The sequence below is a fragment of the Lepisosteus platostomus genome, chromosome 5, assembly GCF_059453375.1.
Source record: "Lepisosteus platostomus isolate fLepPlt1 chromosome 5, fLepPlt1.hap1, whole genome shotgun sequence".
NCBI lineage: Eukaryota > Metazoa > Chordata > Actinopteri > Semionotiformes > Lepisosteidae > Lepisosteus > Lepisosteus platostomus.
In genome coordinates, this window is record NC_142615.1 from 53,028,224 (window position 1) to 53,042,989 (window position 14,766).

Genomic DNA, 14,766 nt, shown 5'->3' on the forward strand with positions numbered 1-14,766 from the left:
AGCTTACAGCACCTGGTATTCCCAGGCGGTCTCCCATCCAAGTACTAACCAGGCCCATCCCTGTTTAGCTTCCGAGATCAGACGAGATCAGGCGTGTTCAAGGGGGTGTGGCCGTAAGCGAGAGCAAGGCTCGCTGGCACCCTTCTTATTGAGAGGACAGCTCCGTCACCTCTTTTACGACGCTGCTTTTTTTCCCTTGCGTTTTTTTCTTCTTCCCACGTTCTCTCTCTTCACTGCCTTTGTCCCCGCTCTATTTCACTTCAGCCTTTCACTCTTGCTTCCTTCCAATGAGGACGGAGCTGCGGGAGAAAGGGCGCTATAGAGGATCGCTGTGGAGAGCTGCTGCTGTGCTTTGACATCTGAGCTCTGTGGAAAACGATCTCAATACAATTCTGAAAAACGCGACTCCCCGAACGCCAGCCGAACAAGTCTTTAAGTGGAAATCTAATAAGTAAATTGATTCTTTAAATGTAGAGAGCTTTGCAAAGAAATATATTGGGGCTTTTAGATCATATATTTCAAGGATGTAATTGCTGTGCTACAGTACGTGCAGAATTTTAGAAAACAGTGCGTCAACAAAGTACACTGTTTAGGTTACTTTAGAAGACAATGTACCAAAACAATATATGCTGTCTGGGTCGTTAGAATTAGCTGAAAGTAACTGATAAGCTTTGAATAACATATCTAGTGCTTCTTCTTTCGCTTTTTGATGTAATCTGTTTTCTTTTAGGGAAAGTGGAAGTTTTAGAAGGGACAAAGCGCTGAGCTTTTTTACAGCGCAACGTCTTATGAAAACCCTGTACTGCTTGTAACAAATTGAGTCTCTGGTTGCTCCCCATATTGAAATAAAGACCTTACTCAGGTGAGAACTCTCTCTTGTGGCTTCCTTGATAGTTATATTTCTATGACACCGGTTTTAATGTCTGAAGATTGTATCTTATTTTTATTTTTTGTTTTGTTTCATGTTCATATTATGTGTTTTCACCCAGTTGACTCCAGTTAATAACAGTTCACCCAGTTAATAGCCACTTTTTATGCGCGAAAAACGGGTGATCTTTCTATCTCGTGATCAGCTTAGTATCTTTCTGTAAGTTTTTTTCTTCTTAATTAAATGTTTAAAATACATGAATTTCATAAAGACAACACACGTTTCGAACAGAAAAAAATCATATTCTGTTCTCTTCCTGGTATGTATAACAGATCAGCAGGTCTTATTTTCCCAATTGCTTTTTTCCACTGTATTTATCATAATGGCTAGCCAATGTCTTCTCTTAGCTAGGTAATGTTACTTGTGGATGTGCTTCTGCGTTGCGTAGAAGCACATGTATCCATAGAAAGTGTATTATACTACTATTTGAGCTACAGTACATAAAAATAATTATATCGTTATTAATTTCTTTAGGTACGTGATTCCATATTATATTCCCTATTAATCAAATTCTAAAAGTATGCTTTTGTTTACTCCGATAACGAGCACATTCACAGAAAATGTTAATATCTTATGACTTTTCCCAAAGTATATAAAGTTAAGATGGTCAGAAGGAGCATGTAAAAACGTTTCCGAAACGTGGTAAAATCTTACTACATGTAAGACTTTGATGCTTAAAATGTTTAGGAAGAAAGTGGAATACTGGTGTGTATTTTTTCTTTAAACTACCAATACCAGCCATATACAGTTTACACTATATGTTTATGTTCCTAAATTAATATAGTTTATGGTGGTGTATCGTGGTTGTAGAGGTTTGATGGGTTTACTGAGACAATTATTAATTGTAGCAGTAATCACGAGGTTGTTCGTTGTGGCTTTTAGAAAATCAATCGTCAGAACAACTAACAACGCACACACACGGGTTCAATACACGAGATACATTTATTCATATAAATTGTGCACCAAACATATACTAGTCTGCCTGGATACGAGCGGCAAACCTTACTGTGAGGGTTATCAATATACAAGGTATATAATCTCGAAGAGATGCCAACACAAAGAGATACACAACAGAGAATATATGTCAATATATATCGTTCGGTTACCAAATCGCTAATCAGTGTTATTACCCACTGTTACTCTAAACTCGGAAGTAAATACATTACTCATGAATTAAATTGATAACAACTTGTGTTGAGGTACAATTGAATTCTCGAGATACAATGTAGAACATGGGGTTTACTTATCCACTGTGTTTGGATTTGGAATTTCCCGGCACGAACACCAAACCAGCTGACAGGCTCTGTTGCAGCCTCTGTTCCAGCGGTTGTCCAATGGGCGTTGTCCCGGCGTCCTCTGGCTACCGGCCAACCAGTTGAGGTACAGCTCGGAGTAGGACGGGCGGAGGAATCTGACTGCGGCGCGCAGGGCAGTCGTTGCTCCGAGGAGATCTACCAGCAGTCCAGCTGGCTAGTAGAAAGTCTCTATGCACAGAGTGTGACCGCGAGTCCTCACAAGTCACTCTTTTGCCTGGGAAGAAGCTGGTTCGTTCCTGGTCCAGCGCTGCTTCTGAATAAGCTATTCAGGTTGTCGATGAGGGTCCAACTGTAGGCTGCCGTTGATCAAGCGGATCATTCACGTTGGTAGAATTCTGAGTACGTATGGGATCCTCGGCCTCGCGCTTAGAACAAAGTCCAAGTCCCTTTGCAGACAACAGCAGTTGTCACGTGATTGTCTCTGAGGATGCGCGAAAATGGCCAAGGAGAGCTCCGATCTGAGCTTGCGCTCCCTTTTTGACCAAGACACAGATGTGTGCTGATTGGTTGAGAGTTTGGCGGGCATTAGAGACCCACGTGGTATTACCACGCCCTGCCAGTCCCTGATTGGTTGGTCAAGGTGAGATATGAGTCACTTACTCTTGACACTTAGGAATGCAGTCCAGATGTCCATTCGGCACTCCCTAGACCGATAGGCACCAATCTGGGAGCTGTCCATTATCAAAAGAAAACATCTTAAATCAACCTGCATGAATACTTTCTCTGTGGCTGCACCACAAAGATGGAGGGTGAGATGGGGCCTCATTTAGGACAGAATACCACCGCCTAATTCTGTCTTATTAACAAGCATTGCCGCTACAACGGCATCTCTCCTGTCAAACTTCCTCCTGACGTGTTTGACAGGATCTGGGCCGTGGTGAACAGTGGGAAAGACGCCCTGTGGAGAGTGAGGAACATGGGTCTGTTCAAAGGCATCGAGGTCCCAGTCAAGGCAGCAGGTAGCCTGGCCCTGTTCATCACCCGAGAGAACTATTACCTCAGAGATCTGTGGAGAGAAGGGAGGGAGGAAGCAGAAAATCTGTGGGAAATTGAGAGCATAGGTCAATATCTCAAGAAACTGTGAAAAACATTATCATGTTTAAGTAAAGAATGTGATTTGCACCAGAAAAAAATAAATTGTTGCTATATAACTGGTACCGTGTCAAAATGTAATGAGATGTGATTATATATACTGTTTTAAGTATGTATATTAATGTAAAGCTTTCTAATTTGTGATGTCCTGTATTTTTTTGTGAAAAGAAAATAAAGTTCTTAAAAAATCGATTCACCCAGGGCGAGGCTCGGCCATTGCACTCCGGCTGTGCTGACCCCTGCGAATTCCCCAAATGTGGGAATCTCGACTGCATAATTTCTGGTAGTGGGGGACTGCGTTCGCGCTCTCTCCTGATGTGCTTGGTCCAATATCAGATACGGGAGAGTTAGGACACCACGAGCTGCGATAGGATCCCAGTTCGAAAGGAGTCGATGCCACTGCTGGTTCCCGGTTTCTTTTAGTTAGAGGTCCGTAGAAGCATTTCAAGCTGGTTACACTACTCCTTCCGGACATTCATTCCCTTTTCAAAGTCAGTCGTTTTGCTGTTGTCTGCATTATTTAGGCTGATTATCGAGGTTAGCCTTTATTTGGTCATGGGGGCCTCGGTACTGTATGCTAATTCTCAAGACAGTTTCACCCATTTTCTGATTGCTAGGTTCTGTACCAGTGCAGACATGTCAAACAGTGAATGGCTGTACCTCTATTGTATCCGTGCTCAATGAATGAAATCAGTAATAAATGAATATATGTATAGTTATACGAAAAACAAGTGGTTTATCGACTCATCTTCATTTGCAGATTTAGAGGCAGCTTCGATATTCGGGGGAGGCGTAAAACATGGTGCTGATCTTTGGAAAGCAGGAGGCAAAACTGACACGTTCTCATACAAGGAGCTGAAACCAGGCCACCTGGGTGAAGATCAGGTATCGTAACCGCTAGACCATATGGGAGCATACAGCCATGTTGTGCGTGCGTCATGTAAGCAAACTGTAATTGCTGCCTTGATGACCTGCTTGATGGAGAAAACACACAAGAGAGTTGGCACTCAGAGTGTCGAAGGGTTGATGTATACTAGGGCTCAGTTGAAATGCAGCGTCAGGACTTTTCCGACCAGTGTCACACAAAGAGAGTACATCCTTTCCTACTGGCTGTGTATGTCTCGGTAACTCGCTGTGATCGTATAGTGCTCAGAATTTGTGTTGTGGCCGCAACAACCCCGGTTCGAATCCGCATACTGGCAGAATAGGAGGAGTACTGCCTGACTGGATCGTTGATGAACGACAGAGGCCACTGCGACCTCTTCTTGGTTTTCTTCAATGACTTACTAAGGATCTTCTTCACATTCGCCCATGCAGGGGAAGCCAGTTACAACAAAGCAAACGCAGGAAAGTGCATTTCAAGCAGAGACCAGGAGGGACTTGTTTACACCGAGAGTGGTCGGAGAATGGAACAATGCGCCCAGCCCTGTTGCTGGAGCCGATTCTTGATGAGATCTTGGGCTCACTAAGAGGCCCCCGCTGGATGCTAATCTTTCTGTTGTTCTTGCAGGTCCTGCGCTGCTTTTGAGCCGACAGAGCTCGTCCTGGTCTGTCGGCAGAGCCCAATTGCAAATGATCGGCTCCACTTATAGAAGGAACGTGCGTTTGGTACAAGAGTGCACAAGGCACCGGAAATACATTGGGAACAAATGACCGGTCGTTCAAGACCTCTGTGAAGTACAGGAGAGTGCAAAACGAGGCTGCTTCCACCCGGTCTCGAACCGGGGACCTTTCGCGTGTTAGGCGAACGTGATAGCCGCTCAGCAGGTCTTATTTCCCGTTTCGGGCTGAGAAAGGGACGCGTCACTTTAGGCAGGGTGCGCTGGAGAGAGGAACAAAGGGCGCGATGAAACAAAATACCAAAACCCGGGATCAAACCAGGGACTTTTAGATCTTCAGTCTAACGCTCTCCCAACTGAGCTATTTTGGCGGTGCGCAGAGCCCACAGCCACCTGCTCCAGCCTTCCTGTGTTGCGGCATGAGCGCACCAAGAGTAGCGGGAGAGTGTTGCAGGAACGTCACTCTGAAGGAAAGCCACCCAGGTGCGCCCTCTGAGCTCTGTCCAGCGCATCTTCCTCGCATGGACTCCTGCCTGCGACGGGCAGGAAACAATTAGCAAGAACAGAACGACACCCCATGGGTGTCTCATGACCACACCTTAGGTTGTGACACGTGCAGGTGTGAGGGTTTGCCGGGCTACTTTGGAGCAGAGCTTGGGCGGAGGGGGGGCGGGAAAGCAGACAAAGAGGTGACACCTCAAGGTCTGCACGATCACAGCTCTCCGCCGCCCCAGGCTTCCGCTCGATAAGCTACTTGACACACCCGCCCCTCCTCACACAGACCGTTGAAAAGCCCCCGAGTGGGAGGGCTCTCTCTTCCTCCCAGGAGCTCTTGGACACGACGCACAGACAGGGCGCGGGGAGCCGCCGCCTGCAAACACGGCTCCAGGAAGGACTCCACTCCGCAGGAGCCGCAGAGCAGAGGAGATGGGGGCAGCTTAGCTCCTGTGCAGAGACCTGAGCTGTTGTTGCTGCGGACGCTGTCTTTTCTGCACTCGGGGTAGGAGTGAATGTTGAGTTGCCCTTAGAAATGAAGCAGAGCACTTCAACGGCACGGGTGTGTGTGTGTGCGTGCGCCCTGGTGATTCTGGGAGACAGATCGAACCTGGGCTAAAAGAGAGGGGGCTTAGCCCTCTTCCATTTGCTAGTTCAAAGTTGTACAACCCATTTGTATCTGATAGGCGGTGCAGTCGTCGTCCACAAAGAAGGCTTTGAAAAGCGTCAAAGGCAAGTCATTCCGAGTTGGTCGTCTGTGTTTTCCGTTCAGACGCGAAACGCTGAAATTTTCTCTCGGCTCCTCGGTTGTCATTTCTGCTCCGTAAAGGAATCAGAGGACGCGTCGGCTTCCAGCACGGTGGGTCGGGACACGATGCCGGGGGTCGGAGAGAGCGATGTCTTCCTCGTTAGTATTGTGGCAAGTATCCCCGCCTGTCACGCGGGAGACCGGGGTTTTCCTTCACCTCCTTAGAGAAAGGACTGCCTTTCACTTCTCTGTTTTCTTTCACAGCGTCGTGCACCTTTTCATTGCTCTCGCTTTCAGAGCCTCCGCACGGCACACGACTCGACATCAGGAAGCACATTGAAGTGAAAGCAGGAAGCGCTGCGACATGCACTGTGCAGATCCCGCCACACTAAGAGGTGAGTGGGTCTGTTCGATCACAGCGCTAGGCGAATCCCCAATCCCCTTTTGTGCGTGGCGACAAAAGAAGGCTGTTTCCGCCCGGTTTCGAACCGGGAACCTTTCGCGTGTGAGGCAAACGTGATAACCACTACACTACGGTAACGGTGGTAAGACGTGCCCAGCGGCCCAGCGCTGAGCTTCGCCAATGCGATTCAGCTGCTTCCAGTGCCTTTATTGGAGTGCGCTGATGGACCGTGCTGTCTCTCCAGAGACCAGCACGCCTGTCATGGACAGAGCAGGAAAGGCGGCGCCACATTCTACAGCCCTCTCCACGCAATCGACGAAATCGGGCTACTGAAGTGGAGAAAATCGCCTCTCCAGAAAGTGCAAATATCATCTTGGAGAGTATAAATCCTATTGCCGAAGGTCAGCCCTGTCTACCAGAGTAACCCTCCCTCCTCCTGCAGCGATGATCAGCTCGTCTCACATGCGAGAAGTCTTCGGTTGGAAACAAGCTCCCCCTCTTCTCGCACGTTTTGCACATTCGAGTGGTTTTAATGCGGCTCCTTCGTATGGTGCTGATCTTTTGGAAAGCAGGAGGCAAAACTGACACATTCCCATACTGGGAGTATGGAGTTTTCAACCCGGGCCGCCTGGGTGAAAACCAGGAATCCTAACCGCTAGACCATATGGGAGCACACAACCCCGCTGTTCTGGGCATCATGCAAGCAAACTACATAAATATGAGAAAACACGCAAGAGAGTTGTCACTCAGAGTGTCCAAGGGTCGATGTATACTGGGGCTCAGTTGAAATGCAACATCAGGACTTTTCCGAATTATGTCACACGAAGAGAGCACAGCCTTTTCCACCCTGTCACGTGTGTATCGGTAACTCGCCGTGATCGTATAGGGGTCAGTACTTTGCTTTGTGGCCGTCCTGATGTACCCCGGTCTCCCGCGTGACAGGTGGGGATACTCGCCACTATACTAACGAGGAAGACATCGCTCTCTGCTTAGTGTGCAAAACACTTACTTGCAGCACTGTGGGTGCTGTGGTTTAAATGCTACTGGTTTGTGAACAGAATACCCTTATCCCAGTGCATTGTGCCACATTAAATAAACGCACGAGAAAAAGAGATTCAGAACGCAAAGCTGTGTCAGTGTTCTGTGTAAAAAATCTGTTTGAACATCACGGGAGCTGTTTTTAATAAGCTGCTGAGTAAAGAATATTGTAGCATTTACAGGTTCTTTTCAGAACAAAGGACGAGTGGAGACGCGATTAACAAACAAGCGCTTTGTTATTAATACTCACACTTTGTTATGAACACTACCATTAAAACTACCAGTTGTACTCTCACTAATGTTAAAATGAATACACTAGTAGTAGTATTAGTTGCTGCCCGTGACGTCACATACACTCTCTGTGACGAATGCGAGACACCTAGACACATACAGTGACGTGCCGGCTGTTGCCGTGGTTACCATACTTATGATTTATAAACACTGAAAAAAATGCATTTAAACTGTTACTTACATACATTTATCAACTTGGAATATAATTTTCTAGCTCTAGGATAGAGTTACCTAAATAATAATATGAATAATCATTGTTTAATTTCGGATTGAACATTATTAACATTAAACGCACTATGGTAATTGATCGATACAGTCTTTATTGACTGTTTTCTAGATATTTAAACAGGGTCAAGAAAAGAATCAGTACTCAAGAATCAGAGAAGTTAATCGATTATTCTATGGTCCTTCAGTTGAATAAATTGGTTGTCGATACATAAGTGATCAATAATTCTCCTCCGTTCCCTCCGCGCGTCTCCCGCGGTCTCGCTCTCTGATCCCGGCGCTCTGGCTGGTGTCTGTGACGTCACAGCGCTCTTTCTGACAAAGCAGAGCTGGAGGAGACTCCTGTCCGGAGCCCGGGGGGCTTTTCTTCATATAAAATCTCCCCCCCCCAAAAAAAAACACACCGGACTGTGAAGAGAAGCGAATCATCACAGTTGGAGAAGGAGAGCGACAAACCTTGGAATAAAATTCATTAAACAGAAAAAAAAAGTTTACATCGCAGATTATTGTGTTACAAAGCGTACCCGTGTGGAGCAGTAGAGGACAAGCACGAGTCCCTGAAATAAGCGCTTTTAAGAGTTTTACACGAATCTTCAGAGTAAAGAAGCCAGGAGGATCAGACTCCTGATCCTGGAGGTTAAAATGTGTATCCTGGTTTTATTTCCACCCAGCTCTCAGTTCCATTAGTGGTCTGATGATTTAAATTAACTGTAAAACTGTTACCAGACTTAATCTAAATTGTAAATTTATAAGACTGGCTACTAATAATAAATATACTGATCAAAGTGTCAATACTGGTGTTTATAAAGTAAATGCTGTAGCATTTGCAGGTTCTTTTCAGAACAAAGGACGAGTGAAGACGCGATTAACAAACAAGCATTAACAGAAAACCAAACACAGGATATACACACACATGAGGAGACTGACGGAACACGTACACATAGTTAGGGTGGTAATTACCTAACAACACACTATACTTTTACAAGACTACACAGGGCACTAGAACTACTAGGACATTATTTACACAGGTAGGGTCAGCCGCTGGTCATCGTGCTGACCCTCAGACTCTCCCCGGCTACCACTCCCAGCATGCCCAGCGGTACTACGAGCGCCTAGGGGTGCTTTCTCCTCACCACCAGGCGAGGGCGTTACACTGCCCCCACCTGAAGCGTCTGGCGTCTGGCGTCTGGCGTCTCGCCGACGTCGACACCAGGGTGGCCAGCTGGGTGGCGAGCGTCCGATTAAACCGCTCTACCAACCCGTCGCTCTGGGGATGCAGCGGGGTGGTCCGCGTCTTAGTAATCCCCAGGCGCTGGCACACTCTGGCGAAGACCTGGGACTCGAAGTTACGCCCCTGGTCACTGTGTAACTCCTCCGGCACCCCCAGCCTGGCAAACATCCCCTCCAGCAGTGCATCGGCCACCGTGGGGGCCCAAAACGTCCACCCCCACCCGCTCCAGCAACATGTTGTTGGAGGGGGGCCCGAGAGCGCTCGGGGGGACCCTTCTGCGTCACGCACACCGCACACGTTCGGCAGTACCGCTGCACGTCCCGGTGGCAAAGACCCCAATAAAAATGGCCTCGGAGACGCTGCAGGGTTTTCTTACTGCCGAAGTGCCCCATGCCCGGCTGGCCGTGCACCGCTCGGAGCACCGCCCCGCGGAGCGACCGAGGCACCACCAGCTGCCACCGTACCTCGCCACTGGAGGGTACCCGCCACCCCTGGCGCAGCACCCCGTCCTTTACCTCCAAGGCCTCCCACAGGGCGCAGAGGGCCTTGACGGACTTTGGGTGCGGGGCGAGCTTCTCTCGCGTAGGCCGCACTCCTGCTGCCCTCCAGAGGAGCACCGGCCCCACGTCAGGATCAGCTGCCTGACGCTGCGCCAGGTCTGGCAGGCCCACCCCCAGCGGCCCCTCCCGGGCCGTGGCCGCAGTGCTCACCCCCGCCACGGTGCGGACAGCCTCCTCACGCTGCTCCCGCCAGGGGTGCCGCGAGAGAGCGTCGGCATTGAGATGGCGAGACCCCGCACGGTGCACGACAGTGAAGTCGTACTCCTGCAGGATCTCTATCCATCGCGCCATCTGCCCCTTCGGCTCCTTAAAGTGGAGCAGCCAGGTGAGGGACGCATGGTCGGTCCTCAGCCGGAACCGGGTCCCGAACAGGTACGGCCTGAAGTGGTGGACCGCCGCCATCACCGCCAGCAGCTCGCGACGGGTCACGCAGTAGTTCCGCTCAGGCCTAGTCAAAGCCCGACTATAGTAGGCCACTACGCGCTCCCCATCCGGCCCCTCCTGCACCAACACCGCACCCACCCCCGAGTCACTCGCGTCGGTGTCGAGAACATACGGCAACCGCGGGTCGGGGTAGGCCAGCACGGGGGCCCCCATGACGGTGCGTGGAGTCGGCCAGTCCCTCACTGCGGCGACCTTACTTGGGTCCGTAGCCACCCCTCGCGGTCCAACAACATGTCCCAGGAAGCTCACCTCCCGCCGCAGGAGCTCGCACTTGCGGGGGTTGAGCCTCAGGCCAGCACCGCCTGGAGGTTCGTCAAGGCCTGGTCGAAGCCCCGGGCATGAACCAGCAGATCATCCAGATACAGCACACACTGGTTCCGCGGGACAGATGCCAGCACCCTCTCCATCAGCCTCTCGAACGTCGCCTGGACATTGCACAGGCCAAAAGGCATGACAGTAAACTGCCAGAGGCCCTGGCCGATAGAAAAGGCCGTCTTCGGGCGAGCATCGGGAGCAAGCGGTACCTGCCAGAAGCCGCAGCGGAGGTCCAGGGAGCTGAACCAGGTCGACCCGGTGATGTAGTCTAGGGCGTCATCTATCCTCGGCAGGGGGTAGGAATCTTTCCGGGTGACCTTGTTCACCTTGCGGTAGTTGACGCAGAACCTCCACGAGCCGTCTTTTTTTTTTACCAGTACAGCTGGCGCCGACCACGGTCTCGCGGAGGGCTCAATCACCCCCGCTGCGGCCATCTCCCGGATCTTATCCTCGGCGGCGGTCCGCTTGGCTTGAATCATGCGTCCCGGTGGGATGCGGATGGGCCGAGCGTCGCCGGTGTTGATCTCGTGTTGGACAAGGGCAGTGCGGGTGCAGTCCTCATCTATCGCCGCAAAGAGATCCTCGTTCTGGGCGAGTAGTGCCTGGAGCCGCTGCCGCTGGTCCTGATCGAGGCCCTCGCAGCTCCGCTGGTACAATACAATATGGACTCCCAGGAGGCTCCCATACTTCGGATTCTTGCGTTCTTGTCAGGACATACTGATGCGCAAACATATTCATTACCATATTTCAAAGCATTGGAATAATATATGTCGTACAGCAACACAAAAACAGGAAGACAAGTATCACAGCTACGATAATCGGTGTTAGTAACTTAAAGAAAAACATTCCCCCTGGCCCAAACAGTGATTCTAACCAGGAGAGAAATGGGTGAGGCTGTAGAATGAGGCATTAAAGCACATACATAACAAGATGCATTAAATTTCTTTAACTTTACAGTATGATTTATAAGTTTATACCACAAATTACTCATATCCCCCTCATTATCAGTTTCATTCAGCCAGTTTGTATACAAAGAGGCTTCGCATTTAGATTCTTCCTCTTTCTGGGTGGTGACAGGCTTCCACATAAAAAGGAAAAAGGCTGGGCACATCAGTCCCAAGCATGTGATCCCCATCTATCCCTGTGGAGACATCACTCCTGCGCTTTGCTCAGTTCGTTTGTGACCTTTTTACAGTGGGAAGCATGAATTCAGGGCACCCTTTCCGTGACTTTCACAGCAGTCGCAGCGGTCAGCAGCCTTGGTACGGCCCCCTCCACCTGAGTGAACACCACTTCTTTTTCCTGAAGTCTTTCACCAGAAGAGTAATAACTCTTAGAAAAATCTACACATTGTTCCACTGCCTCAGCTGTGCCATTTTGCAGAACAATTCTAGCTGAAGTTGTAAAATTTCTCATTGGCCCGTTCCTGCAAAACATCTTATTATGAACAAACAAATCATAATAATAATGTGCATCTAGGGGAATCATTCCCAAGGGTAACCCCCCCTTAAAACCATATTGTTCTATCCATCAGGTTCTGCCACTAGATAAGAGAACCTTTCCCATGAAGTCATTTTTTGACCTTCATGATCCCTTCAGGGCGTACAATTAGCACAGAAGCAGCAGCTTTAGTCCACATGTTTTTCAAGCAGGATATTAACAGTATGATTATAACGAATAATACCAGACACACAAATATGTATTGAACCAGAGACCCTCTCCAGGTTCCTAGCACAGACTGTAGCCATGCACCAATGCCCCAATCATCTGGATTATAATTATGATATATATTTTTCTTCATCATAGATGTGCTTTGCTAAGTCATTAATTTGCTAATAATTGTCTAGAATACAAGTACTGTTTAGTCTTTGCTCACCTAAACAGCTGTCTATCACCCTAATAGAGAATGGCCTAAAACTGTGATTATAGCGAGGAGCATACAGTTATTTCCATTCTAATACATCTGAGTTACACTCAGACTAAAAGCAGGGCTATTTACCCATGCCAATAAACCTAAATAATCACCTCTATCAAAGGGGATTACTCCCATGAGCATCTTTTATAGCAATACAATCCCAACAGGAGCTCTGATTATTATTTGTGGCTGACTGATAAAGTATTGATTCCATATCCCCATTTATAAAAGTAAAACTCCTTACACTTAACAGGTACACTGTCACCCCCCCTCAGGAAGCTCAACAAACACAGAAACAGTGACAATATAATAATGTTCACTCAGTCTCTGGTGCAGTGGTTCGGTGTCAGCGCAATGCGTAGATCCAGCGATCTCATCCTGTCACTCAGATGGCAGAGTCGGTAGTCAGTTGCACTTGATATGGTCCTTCCCAGCAGGGTTGCAACATCTGGCAGGGTATATCTTCCTCACCCACACCCACTCGCCAGGTATCAGGTCGTGTCTTCCCTCTACTGGAGGTCTCCAAGCGTCCAGCACCTGTTCACCAGTCCCGTGCACCACTTCAATTAACAACCTACAATACTACAATAGAGAATTAGCAAATTCAACAATCCATTAGCCAAATTCATCCCTCCAGGAAGTTTCGTTGATTGGCCTGTGATGATATCAAACAGGCTCTATTACACAGTTCTGTTTGATCCAGCCCGCATCCCATGGTGTTCCTTCAGTCTGATGTCTAGTCAATCTTTTCTGTTCCTTCATTCCACTGTTCCAGCAGACTGAGGGTGATCTCAGTCCATCTCACCCCGAATAATCCAGCCACAGCCTGTCTCTTGATCATAATACAAGCGGTAGGGCAGTGCCCACCAAGGGCTTATCTCCATCATCAAGTGTTTGGTAGACACAGAGGCAGTGACAGCAACCCACTGGGAAAACAGATTATAAGAGCCAAGGTTGTAAACATTTGCTACTGCATGAAAGGTTTCTCAGGAGCAGGCCTTTTGAGCTGTAGCACCTGCACCTGAACTGTAGTTGAGTTCCTTTGATAAGCATCACATTGAGATACCACATAAGTGGCTACTGCTTCAAACACGGTCCCCACCCAGGTTTGGGTAACCGGCACACCATTTGACTCACACCCAGGTGTCCGACAGAGTGCATTAGTCGAGCTACAAAGGGCATTAGGCTGTGAGGGCATGCAGAGCGTCCAGTGTGCTGGCAGCACCACACTCTTTTCTAACCATGTCCTTTTCTCTGCTTTAGAGGCCTCAGCCTGAATATCCTGTAGCTGTCCCCTTTTCACCAACAGAGGTCTCACAGGGGTCTCAGACTCCTGTTCTACCAGGACTGTGCACCTGACAGCTACATCTGCAAAGTTGTTCCCTCGAGTTACTGGAAACATTTCTTTATTATGTGATTTATACTTTACCACAGCTACTTCAGTCAGTAGCTGCAAAGCTTCTAACAGTTCAGAGACAAACCCAGCATTCTTGACTGGAGTCCCTTCCATGTTGGGGAAATCCCTATTCCTTCACTGCCATCCAAAATTGTGGCATACACCAAATGTATATATACAGTCTATATAAATGGCTACAATTTTCCATTTAGCATATTTACAAGTTTCAATTAAATATTTTCATTCGGTCTGCTAGTTCTACACCAGATTATTCACAGTTTATACAGCCAGGCAGGTAGCCTGCACAACACATAAACACGGCCCCTTGGCCACCGCATCAAGGGGTCCTGAATAATAATAACCCACCAGACGATGCCTATCTCCATGCTCCTGCACCAGCACAATGGCTCACAACCCATTTCTTTCACTTACAGACAGATTACATACAGATGATCCATCTGAGGGAATACAGTCCAGGGCCAGTGTCTGCAAGAAAGCTTGTTTCAAAACATCAAAAACGGTTTCTGCTGCAGGGGTCAAGGCAATTTTGTCTTTTGATTGCACTACCCCCCTTAAACCAATACGTCACTGGACAAGCTCGTTCTGAGAAGGCATTCACCCTGGCTTTATCATGTAGTTGGTTTTATACTCCTTTTTTTCCTCTCAAGATCCAATACTTGGAGTAGCCTGGCCTTATGGATTCCCTAATTAGGTAAAACAATCACAATATCACATAACTCTATTGAGTTAGTTTACATAAATGCTATTTCATGCAGTAATTCCTTATAAAATGCTGCAGTCTGGGCCTAA

The 14,766-nt window shown here is 48.2% G+C and overlaps 2 non-coding genes across 2 annotated transcripts; one reads left to right on the forward strand and one right to left on the reverse strand.

The window, feature by feature from the left end:
- On the reverse strand, nt 1-119 carry LOC148669226 (5S ribosomal RNA). Its single transcript, XR_015938723.1, has one exon. It is a non-coding gene; the product is annotated as a 5S ribosomal RNA (ribosomal RNA).
- Nucleotides 120-3,486: 3,367 nt separating this feature from the next.
- LOC148669227 (U1 spliceosomal RNA) lies at nt 3,487-3,651 on the forward strand. Its single transcript, XR_015938012.1, has one exon. It is a non-coding gene; the product is annotated as a U1 spliceosomal RNA (small nuclear RNA).
- The last annotated feature ends 11,115 nt before the right edge of the window (nt 3,652-14,766 follow it).